At 43.1% G+C, this 12,759-nt stretch overlaps 1 protein-coding gene across 5 annotated transcripts in view; it reads right to left on the bottom strand.

Annotated features, from left to right (window-relative positions):
- LOC100631082 (homeotic protein antennapedia) overlaps positions 1-12,759 on the bottom strand; it is a 159,233-nt gene that overhangs the window by 86,426 nt on the left and 60,048 nt on the right. Inside the window, exon 1 of one of the 5 annotated variants that reach the window (XM_048414123.1) lies at positions 1,610-1,918. The exons of 3 other annotated variants lie outside the window; for them this stretch is intronic. The gene's annotated coding sequence lies outside the window, so the exon portion shown is untranslated. Of the gene's footprint in view, positions 1-1,609; positions 1,919-12,759 lie in introns of those variants that run through there. One more of the 5 variants, XM_012318236.3, reaches the window with a different exon arrangement.

Genomic DNA, 12,759 nt, shown 5'->3' with positions numbered 1-12,759 from the left:
AATTAGATGCGCGAAGACGACGTCGAAAGAGAAGACTCTCGCCAGCGTAGAAGGGACTGGCGGCAGGGTAGACGAAGACACATGACTTATACGCCTATTTCAGTTAATAATCCCGTTACGCCCGGTTCAGCCTTGCTCACGGCACATAATGGACGTGGCCAGGAACCGAACCTGGGACCAAAGCCTCGCGTCGAGGGCGTAAAAGGGGAGAACTGTAAGGCCGGCTTGTCATCCGTCAACTGTCAGACGTCTGACCAATCCCGCACAACAGAACCAAGAATCGAGCAACCACCCACGGGGCCCGCAGGGCAAATTGCGCTTAGTCTCCCACCCATCCTACCTTTCACCTCCCTTTTCTTCTCTCTTCGCTCAACTAGTCAGGCTGCTATTTCTCATAGAGAAAGATTGCATTTACAGACGAATTTTTTAGCAAAGACTAATCCCTTGCCTGGCTGGCTGCCGGTTTCGATAGACTCATGGGTTAACACAATGGATATGCGTCGAATATTCTTTGTTGGGAATTAATTGGTCGCTGGAAGCTAGCTATCGGTAGTAAATATTGTAATTTCGTTATCCGTGGTCCGTCTTTGTAGTACACAGGATGAAGAAAAATAAGGGACACAATGATGAAACGATTCGAGTAGTGGGGATAACCGTTTGATGGCCTTGAGCGGCCAATTGATTCCGAGCAAAGTATCACCTGCCACATTCGCTTGATGGTGACAATACGAGAAACGACTAGGTTCGAAAAACGAGTGCTGTTATACGATATTTCTAATACATTTCTACGGGATCTGTTGAAGCATAAGTGGCAAACCGAAAGAGTAAATAAAAGAAAGAAATAAAGATAAAAAGAACCACTGTCAAACTGAAGCAATTTAAAAGCTGGAGGTGATTTATGGTCTCGGTCACAATACACTGTTAGAATTCGTCCGAAAGCGGCACGATACCAAAAAATGAGGGTCAAGAAGCACGCGGCTACGATTCACCGTCGTGCACCGCTGGCTCGATGCCTGACGGATAGAAATGGCATTTCACTTTGGCACGACAGAAACGCGTATTGCCTGATATATCGGCACCGGGCGGAACGACCGTCGGCCATGGATCTAACTAGGAAAAATCCTTATTCTCACTCGCATACCATGGCTCCCTTGCGAGGACCGCGTCTCGTCGAATTCTCATGATCTATTTCGAGATAAGTATTCCGGACGTTCGGCGAGACTCAAAAGTGCCGGGCCCCCTTAGTCGGAACGTCTTTCGATGTCGTCCTTTTGCTTCGTTTCGATGGGCTTGCCCCCAGCGACAGAACAAATTGTAACCAACTTTTTGCTCCGTCGTGTCAGGGCCGGACTCTGAAATTTCCAACTTTCCAACGATTGAAACGACTCAGCCGGACCTTCTATTTACGCCACTTTACGGGCACATTTTAACGGGAATTATATTCACTTTTCAGTCACGATCGAAACGCATTAGAAGAAATAAATGGCGTTTTTGTTATGCCATCCAGTCGAATGTTACGAGTTAACGAAATAATTTATGTCGAAGGAAATAAAAAGAAAAAGAAATAACTTAGGACGTTACCCAACTCGTTACGTAAACGTAAATATACCTCGCAAGTTATCAATGCGTCTTACATCGTCTTAGTCACGTGTACCACATCTGCGATCGAAGCACAAAATCTCGACGTCGATCTTGATCGCGTAAACGACGCGACTCGAGCATAAGTTTCCGCTTCCATCCATCAGGATTATCCTTGTCCGCCAGGAAATATCTACGAAACGTCTATGAAACGCGAATGGAAACGCGAATGAAAGACGCGAAGGAATAGAAAACACGGCTGTTCACTGAACTAGGTAGACTCGAGGCATAGAGAACGAGCCGATCGCGGTGAGGTAACGGATCGAGACGCGCAGAAACACTGGCAGGATTATGAAGTGCGATGTTGATACGATGGCAGGCAGCGCCGGTGAAGGAGGAAGGAGCGCGAGGGCGCGCGCGGAAACACACCGACACACCTACACCTAGGCCTCCGGATATACCACACAAACACACCTATGCTAATGGAACCAGTCCATTTATTTTCGATGGAATCTTAGGAAAAATGCATTCGAGCTAATTATGCAAGTATATTGGTACCCCTATCGATCGATTGGTAAGTACGAGTACCGACAATGAAAAGATCTTCACGGTCAAAGAGAGCGGAAGTGTTTTCTGCAGAGGTGGCTAACTTCGGAAAAATTTTTAATATGCTTTTCATACTAAGGTATATGTCGGTTGATTAATTTGCCCGCAGCAATTACGCGCATCTGCGTGATGCAACGAACGATTAAAGTGTATAAATGGTTTGCAATGCAGTGCACTGGCATATGTAAACTACATAGCGGAGTTGTAAATTCTTCGTTCACGTTAAATGAATACTCGAAGATGTAGAGGGATAAAGGTTACTATTAAAGTGTGATTATTAGAGCCGCGGTTCTTGTTTCCGGTTGTAAAGCTCGTAAGACACGTACGTTATAGTACATTCTTATTATTTTCTTTTCTTTGGGGGAATGTTATCCATGTTTAGTATAACGTACCTGCGTATTTATATTAGAAACATTTTATTATAGAGGAGGGAGAAAATTATGCACGTGGAAGACATCTCTCGTGTACAGTTGGAACTTCTAGGGAATATTTTACATATTTGGTAGAAAAGGTCCTATGTGTGTTTGTGAACAGTTGGACCGTGTTATAATTTGTGTTATAATGTAAAGAAATGTATGATTACGTAAGTGGCCTTGAGCGGCCAATTTATTTCGGACAAAAAGTAGTTACCAAAAGAGCAGACAATGACTCGACAAACCATTTTAACCCCTTGCCTTTTAACATGTAGCCGCTCTCATGGCAGAGATTATGCTTTTCACTCAATTGAAACAGAGTGCATTCATTACAAAATGTAGCCTGAATTTCAACTTCAATCTTAATTAAAATGGGATGTCAGACTGATTAAATAAAGGGCCCAATGGAGGAGCAGTGTGTACAAGTGTTCTTCAAAATACTAAATATATATATGCATACAGAGATTAAACGAACATTAACTAAAAGAAGAATAGTGTACAAATATGTTTTCATAACTTTTTTACTAACATTTAACTTGGCCAATTATACTCCCAATTTGAATTTTATCACTTGTGCTATCTATCTTGGGCTCTTCAAGTACAGATAATGGGCATTTCAAAATAATATCATCCAATACGATATCACCAGCTAAAGAAATCATAGGATAGCAAGTTAAGATACAAAGGTACGTTTCACAAAACCATAGCAATCTTTAAACTCGCGTCTATACCTTGGTTCCAGTAGAAACCAGTAGAATGGATTAGATTCGGACCGCAAACCAGATTCCACGATTCTCAACGACTTCTTCCCCTATCATTTCTCCGCAGGGCGAAAAAAAGCAAAGGTTTGAGAGGTCTTTCTGCCAGCTATTATGGTTCCCCTGGTCGGATCCGGAGCGTTTCTCGATTTCGGAACGATTGCGGTGGCCCACGCGTATACGCCGGTAATTACGAGCGGAGAAAGCTTTTAGCGTGGACGGAACCGTGAGCGATGCTGTACCGGGCACGGCGATCGTGTTAAAAGGAACACCGACTAATACACGGGAATGCGAAACGCGGAATAATGTATTGCCCCAGGAACGAGCGTGTTACAATGGTAACACGTTCCGACGCAGCGCGTGATATACTACGCGATGACGTGGAGCTGGACGCGTACGCGTCGATCCCTGTGTCAGATAACATTCAAATCTTCCGCGCGTCGCGTCGCCAGGTTTCTTCCGCGATCGACCATCGGAGGAACCGACGCGTCGCTACCGCTGCGTTCACGGCAATACATCGCAAAACATCTATGCGATACCATGAGGTGATTTTTTGTTACTCGCTGCGTTAAATGTTCTTCGAAGGACTTTTTTGCGATCGTGCTATCGCGCATGACGTCAGTTAACTGGTAGAAGGGAATCAAGTTTCGAAGTTGGACAAGAGAAACTTAATACGTATACCTACTGATGATACAATGTTGCCACGCTTGTTTCTGTATTATACGTAGAATTGTATATTGTTCGCTGAGAAGGGGAGGGAGAAGAGAGAAATAGAAAAAAGGTAGTGTGTATTTGCCTATGCTGTGTATTAGTAGATAGCTTTCTATCGATTGTATGTTCTATTGATGTTATATTTTGATCATGTCATATTCTAGATTCCAGAGTATTAATCTAGTAAATTTCTGTTATTCTGTTTTAAAAGATTACGATGTTTATCGTACGATTTTTAAACTTCGTTTCAACCCGCGCTATATCTATGGATTTCCTGTAAAATATTAGGTCCCCAGAAAAGTTTCTTTCGTTTTATAAGGAAATAACGGATACACATTTTCCGTTTTATATTATTTTATCGAATTAAGTATGACTCATTTCGTTCTACCAAAATAAAGATCACAACGTTCGATAGGTTAGGTTTCATGTTTGTACAAAGATGCGTCGTTGTAAAAGTGTGTAAAAGAAGGACACTTTTCGGGCAATAATACTAATACTAGGAATTTCTTTCTCGTAATTTCGTAATTTTTACTTCGCGTTCGTCGGTGAAATTCGAATTAGGCTATCACGCAAGTTCTCTGAATAGCTACGTAGGTTTGAGTTACGGCGTACATGTTAAATAACAACGAAAAATGTAAAACTTCGTTATCAGCTTCGAATAACAATTACGTTCGTACGTAAATAAATAAATCATTACGTACTATATATGTATGTAAATGTATAATATACAGTCAATAATGGATCTGACATTGACCAAACAGAAGGTTGTTCCAGATAATTGCAGATATCTTAATTTCAGTTTTGCGCTTGAACGCCATCTTCTATACAATGAAGCGTATGTCATTATCGGAACAAGCAGTCGATGATCGTACGTTAGATGGGATAATCAATCGGTTGTAATGCGAACAAGCGTCATAGGGCTGCTTATTATCGACAGCGGTTTCTTCCAGTTGCCGTGCAGAAAATGTAACCTGCATCGGCAAGAAATCAAACTCAGCGTGGTCAGCCTGTTACCCCGACATCGACGGAGGCCGAAGTAATGTCTTGGAACGCGAACATAATATATCGCCGCGGAAATTGCAGCGTGTTGGTACAATGTTGCACTCTCACACCCCACGCCATCCGGGGTCACGTGTAACAAACGGCGCGATGCTGTGAACTAGAAACCTAATCGCCTTGCTCGATGGGTCCGCCTGAAATAGAATATTTCTCCTCTTCCAGTAAAAGAAGCTACATCATCTTTGCCGATACGCTTTCGAACGAATATGCGCATAATTTTGGACAGCGTATGGTCGAGATAGCGACCAACATAGAGTAAGAATTACATTAGAAGGATCGTTAAGCAAAATGTTGACAATTGCTCGAGTGATATATAGCAGGAAGTTTCAAATTCTCTCTTTGAATATTTAAATATAAATACAGAAAGGTAAAATGTAGATTTGAATATTTAAATTCGAAAATGAGATTCAGAGTCAAATTCGCAAGTTCAAATTGAAATTGAAATTTAAAAATATAAGCCACAGGTAAAATCGAAGTTTCTGATCACTGTTGGAAACTCATTCGTTAAAACGTTATGCTCAAGACCTAACCAGTACGATACAGTCCTTTGAAGTTCCCGATCGTTTTTACCGAGTATTCCCAACGATTGTATTCCTATACCGTAGGAGGTAAAACGCGCGGGCATTTCGCTTGGAGAACGGATGCCGTCAAACGGGGCCGTGCAGACATCGTGCGCGCGAATTCAAAGAACTTTCCCGCGATTTCATAGTGGCGGATCACGATATGGAAATATTTAGCGTTTGGTCGGTGTTCGATGTTCGACGTTCGACGTTCCACGTGAACGCGAACGCGGAGGCAATCGATGTTTATGGATTTCCTTGCACACGTGCAGCCAACACACGGCCGTGTGTCCCTCCCCTTACATGAAATCGCGTAGTTGGTAGCGGCAATTACGAATTGCGTGATTTGTGGCCGTAACTCGCCGCGACGGCGGCGTCGTGACGCTCCCAAGTTGCCTGCAGGTGGCCCGGCACCAACTTGCTTTTCCCTTCGTGGCGGCGGCCGCAGCGATGCTTTTTAAATGACGGAATATTACGACCGACCGTACCGAGTTTTTCCATGGAAATTACTGTCACGTGTGTCAATACCGCGAATTCATCAAATCCCAGCACGAAAGCCTGCCCGTCGTCAATCTACCGTTCCTCAACACGATTTCAATTCGGTCTAGCTGATTAGATATACCGAGTTGTTCTCTGATAACGGTGCTCCTTGCATGCATCGCCGGGGCTGTAAGACGAATGCCCGTTTCGTTTCCTCGTATCTCGATATACAGCCTGTTTATTACACACCATTGGCATAAAACGTTGGAGATTTTGACGCTCTGCAGGCCAATCATAAAACACGAGCGAGAACGATTTCGAGTGTTTACCGGCGGTAGCATGACAGGCAACACGTAAATAGGAATGCAGATAACGTTCTCCGCTACTTTGTCACTCGGACGTTCGACATCGATCGCTAAGAAACGCAAAACGATAGTGTCTTTTAATCTAAAGAGTGTTCCATAACGAAGGGCAATATTTTGTCTGCAATGAGTGGCGCGGCGCGATCAAACGTTTTTCAGACATCGATACGGCAGCAGCACGAATTTTGGAAACGATCCAAGCGCTAGGAAGCGAGAAGTTTCTTCCACCTGTCGGTGAAACGGCTACGGCACAGCGATGGCAACGGCGCAGCGCACCGCCCGCTAGTATGGGGGCCAACTACTACTAATACATATGATACACACACGTGTACGTACACCATGTACACGCAGACACATATGTCGAATTTAGAAAGTCACGGACAGCCTCTCTCACGAGCAGCGTCGCCGGCATCGTTCAATTTATTCGCCGACGCCATCGCTCGAACTCGGCTCTGCCGCTAATTGAAAAGCGGACAAATTAACACGGTGAATGGATCGTCGCAATTTATAATGTCGCGGTTGCCGCTACGCCGACGAACGAGAACGCGATACCGGGGGTCGAGAGCGCCGCTGCGGGTTATCGTGAACACCAACGAAAAGCCACCGATAAATGCCAGACCGTGGAATGCCAGCGTTTTTCTTTATTTCTTGCCCAGGCTCTTTTTTATTCTATCGTTTCGACGACTTCCGCGTAGAAATTTTTAAAACCGGTTATCTCGAGCTTCGATGAAGAAATTTCATTAGATAAGGGAAACGTTGTGGTACATTTCAGAAATTTCACTTTTAAGATGAAAGTAGGAAAAATGGAATGAGCGAAACGTTCAAGATTATCGAAGAATTCGTCGACATTGTTGCCGTCTATTTAAGAGCGAAACTGGTAGACTTCACTTTCTGTAAATTTCTCATTATCCAAGTATGTATATACGTACATGATTGTATAGCGTATAATATTCAACTTCTCAGGGAACAAATGACTTACTTCTTCCTTTGTTCATCGTCAAACAAATTTTAAAACAAATTTCAAAAAATGATATCATTTTCCTCTACTTGACAATTTATGGAACAATCGATGTATCTTCCAAGTGAACCATATAGCGTTTACGAAAATACCTTTGCGTGTTCTGTTACTTTTCATCCGCACACCAAACCTCTAAATCTTTTTTTCTTTCTATTTCTAACAAATCTTTCTGCAAGATAAAAAAAAAACCCTCAAAGGAGAAAGCTATTTAAAAAGGAGGAGAAGAAGAAGAACGATCGCACCCTACCGCCACGCTCGCCTTGCAAGGTAGAGTTTCGTGTCTCGCCGGCTCGCAGAAGCAACACGAATGGCATAGAACAATGGAAACGGTGAAACAGAAGGACAGATTCGTGGTTCGGAGAAACGGGGAGTCTCCGGCGTACGAGCGAACTGGCCCGTTAATGCGAGCCGTGCAACAAATACACAGGCGATGATTATCGAACTCGATTTGAAGGGGAGACAATAATTATAATGATTATATTGGAGCTGGAAGGTAGGCGGCCGGCGGCAAATAAATTACGGGTCTGCTCGCTGCGTGCGCTCCACATAGCGGCATAGGCGCGTTCGATAGATCCGTATCTGACCGTTCTGTTCTCGATAGAGAGCGCCACCGCAGCTGTTGGCTTCCGCAATTTTTTATCGGCATTAATACGGCCGTGGCGAATGCACGTACTGTTGACGCGCGTCCTGTCTACCGAGCATAAATACATTTACACGCCGGTAATTACGCTGTCGGATAAGTTCGCGACGGACCAATGAAATAGAAGGATCTTGGTTAACATACTCCCACTATCAGAAACGTCACTACTATTCACTCGAGGAATCTCAATCGTCTCTCAATGTCTCAATTCTCTCACCTCTATTCAAACTCCATCGTCCCTGGTTTAAGACCATCCAATTTATAAACGTCAGACTTCTTTTTACGGCACCTCGTTTTTATAGAAGAATCCGTGTAGAAGATTCTTATCGGAGGGTATAAAAATTACAGAGAATATGCGATATAAGTGGTGGCGAACTACGATATTTTCAGACGAACCGCTCTAACGTTGCGCCCTCCACACGCAACGTGAATATTCAATTTCTCCGCAGAGCCGTATACGCGGCCATTCGGTCGATCTTTCATTCTATACATCGAACAAGATTCACTGTCATATATGTCGTCGTACGATACACATTGCAGAATATTTCGAGTTAATTGAAACAGGAAGGACGGCTGCATCCACGACGAGCGTTACAGGCGATTAAGCGGAACCGGATGCGGTCGCGTGGCCATGCCAAAAAGCGGCATTTTTAAGCAGCGCATTCGGTTAAAGGCAACGCCAGCATCCGGGTGATCCCGTTCGTCGACCAGTTCGAACATTCCTACCAGCATTCCAGCATCGATTACTCGTGGACACTCCGATTGCTGGACGATAGCCTCTCGCGATCACTCCTATCTACTCCGCGCGGAACGCATCTCGTAGAATATGCAACCAACCTGCCGCCAATGTGTCTTCCCTGTGGATATTGTGTAGCCTTCCGCAGGACACCTAATTATACGATTGTCCTTTGCTCGTGAGCGTCGAGATATCGCGCACCGCGAACAGTTTAGTCTCGCGTCGGGCCAAGCGATTTCTTTCATCTTCCTCTTATTCTTCCTCCTCTTCCTCTGTTATAATTCTTCCTTCTTTCCAGCTTTACAACCGCTTCTTGCACTTCTCGATTCGCACAAGCGATTATCTCCTCGCCTGGTGTTTCTCTTTTATCTTTTTCCGTATCCTCTGGCATCCTTTTTCCTTCGACTCCTTCCTGTGATCTTTTTACCTTGTCCTTCGAATCTTAACACATTAGCTTCTGACTAAGGTACGAACTCTTTTCCACGATTGAACTAATTTTGTCAATGCTTACGAGTTACAAGATACAAACTATTAATATTAAAAAATACAAAAATAAATTATAGTATGAATAAGTTTGGTAATAAAATGAACGAAGTGTTAGAAGTAGGTAAGTTTAATAAATCACGATGAAAAATTATGAAATTTTAATTATAGGAGAAGTTTCTAACCTAGAACTTGTCACTTGTCAATTAGCTAATATTATTGATAAATTCAATAAGAAATACTTTGATAATGTTTTCCTAAACACGCCGTCCATTGTACATCCATTTTCGGAACGCATATAATGCAACAACTGCGTGAAGAGTACTATTCAAGTAGCAAAACAGGATATGCGTCAGTAAGATCAAATGTGTTAAACAGCACTCGTTCATTCTCATTCCTGTTTTCTTGTTCAGTATTTCACGTTTTTACAATCTTCTGTGATTCGTCCACGTCCACTCCCACTTATTTCCTTGCAGTGCCTCCGGAAGAAGAAGCGTTTCCATTTGCCGGAGAGCTTCTTGTGTTTCCGCCTGATTTACTACCACGTTTCAAAATTAAGAATTAATCCTTTCAGTTCCGGAATCACCATCTCGCGTCTTGCAGGAATTCTAGCAATTTCTATTGTTTCAAGAACACGAAGGTTTCTACTTTTGTTATCCGTGAATGAACTTTCACGGCTCGCAAGCTAAAAATCTCTGTATGAATTCGAGAAAGAGAGAGAGAGAGAGAGACGGGATAATGAAAGTAGGCTAAAAGTGAAATTTCAGTTGTTCGAGAATTAATAAATTACCCCTGACAAAACGGATAAAGTACATGAAAAAACTGTATTAAAGCAACGCTAGTCAATTTGTTACATCGGAACCAATAGACGGTAATCGATGATACAAAGTCCAATACGATCTAATCGGGTCACATTTTTCACACGTCCCCACGATTCAGTGTTCTTACATCCTACCTTCAAACTAGATACACGGCGTTTCAACCGTCAAAAAAAAAAGATCTCTAGAAGATGTCGAATTCCCTAGTCCTAGCTATTGGTCCGAATTTCTCCTCGAATCTAGTGGAATACTTGTGCACTGGCGCAGTCGGTGTCGTTCTCCGTCCTCGTCGTCCCGGTTCGCGCCGCTTCGCTCGTCGCGGTGAAGATTGTCGCGCGATTAGCGCAGACCCCAATGTCACGGCGGAAGATACATTGCTCTCGTGGCCTGGTCCGCGCGCTATACGTGCGCCATGCATACCCGGCGAGGCTTATACGGGGCCCGTTTATATACGGTAACACCGTAAGTGCATAATCGTCGATCGCATCTCCTTGCACTTTGCGTCAAGCCACGGCACCTTGTACGTCGGGCCGCGCGACCGCCCCGTCAAAGATCCTCGTATCTGCCGCTGTAACGACCTGACGTTTGCCGTGTAGCTCGCAAACCGATCGGATGTCACGCCTGCCGTAAGACTGACGCCTTTAGGAACGCCAATTGAAGGCTTATGAAACGGCCACTGTCCATTCTGAAACGTTCCTTTCCATTCGACACTGTTTCGACTCTTCCTTGTTTCTTTCTAAAGAACTTGTATTCTCCTTTTTCATGGAAGAAGCGATGGTCTTTATAATAATTAATAATAAGCGGAATGCTGATTTTTGTGCATTTACGGGACATATAGTTTCTGCAATGTTTGGTCGGTATATCGTATCGATAACATTAGAAATGAGCTAACATTCCGTATAGCGTGTAATTACTTTAGATCACTATCTGCATTAATTAGTTTACATTCTCGTAGTTTTTATGAATTGATCCTCATTGACATCTGATCCTCGGGTAAGATAATATATTACAGTGTGCAATAGGTATTGGTGTCTAATGTATATATGCTCTGTTTATGTAATAATTATGAAATAGGTAGGCAGGATATGAATATGTATTCTTAATTAATTATATCTTCCTCGCTGAGTATTAAACTCTTAGACTTCTAATTTTAGTGAGAATTCAAAGAGTTAAGGATATAAAAATGAACAGAATATTCACATGATGATACGAAATATGTAAAATATCCAAAATACAACATCTGTTATAATATTTAGCGGAAGAAACTAAACTCTGTTTCAAACCGGTTGTATTCAGATAAATATAAATTTGCGTAAACACCGGCACTCACCGATGTGGAAACACCTCACGATGAGGAATGATGATGACGGTGCCTATTATTTTATTATTGAATTTTATCGCTAAGTTAGGATGGGTGAATAATATCGAGTGTTGATACATTGTAGAAACCAGGTAATGACCTAATAATGCAATTTATAGTGTCGTGGTTTGTGACTCACTACGGCGCTGTGTGACGCCTGTTGTAAAATATGCATAGCGTTCAGGAATGGAGCAGCAAGTGGCGCGTTTTCATATGTTGCGCGACATTTGACATTTACACGCGCCTCGGTATGCAAACTGTGTCGAGTATTAACTAGCACGAGACATTCCTTCAACGTCAATAAATTTTGATACAAATTGCATAGTACTAATTATGAAGAATCGTCGTTATGTTTATGCGTTTCATTCGGTGGAAGCAGATCTGTGGCAACCTCAACGGAGGAATTAATATTCAGAGCAGAAATTTTCCGCCTTTCCCAAAAAACACCAACAGACAATCTCTGGCAAAATTTATGTTTTACCCGACCGTTCTTTCTCGATAGCCAAATTGAATATTCAAATTTCCCGCCATGAATATTGATTTAAAGAAAAGACCGCGACAGGTAAAAGGAAAAACACATGGAACAATGTGCAAAGGGAAGAAGAACGAAGATCGCGAGTGCGGGGTAGGCTTCTAAGAGGTACACGCAATCGAAACAAAGTATCGTATAGTGACTCGGTGGACATTTGTGATGCGCGTGGCGAAGAAATGCACAACGATCGTTGTGTTTAGCGAAGAAAGGCCGGTCCGCCTGTAACCGGGAGGACGTTTGTATGGCAAGACGATGGCAGCTCTATCGGCATTACCAATTGTGAACACCGCGACTTTTATCCTCTGAACGGCCAGATAGCCGCTTCTCCAGGGCCTGCACAAAAATTCCGGTATCTGCATCCGACCGCCTCGCCCTTGCCTCCGACTCGCCTCTCCCCTAAGCCACCAAGGCCCACGAGTCACCTCTGTCTGTCCAATCTCGTGAAATCGATTTGACCGTGTCGAATTACCAGCCAAGTGTTTACGAAAACTATCCGACTTTGTTGGGGAGTTCTTATCTTCTAGAGACGTTGGACTTCGTAAGAAAAAATGACAGAAACATGAAATATCGTTCCATACAAGTAAAACTAATCGGGCGAATTTCCTCCCTTCGAGGCAAACAAACTATAATAATAAATAATATAAT

This window comes from Bombus terrestris, chromosome 18 (genome assembly GCF_910591885.1).
Source record: "Bombus terrestris chromosome 18, iyBomTerr1.2, whole genome shotgun sequence".
Taxonomy (NCBI): domain Eukaryota; kingdom Metazoa; phylum Arthropoda; class Insecta; order Hymenoptera; family Apidae; genus Bombus; species Bombus terrestris.
The sequence above is the reverse complement of the archived record's forward strand: the minus strand, read 5'-3'. Positions and strand labels throughout refer to the sequence as shown.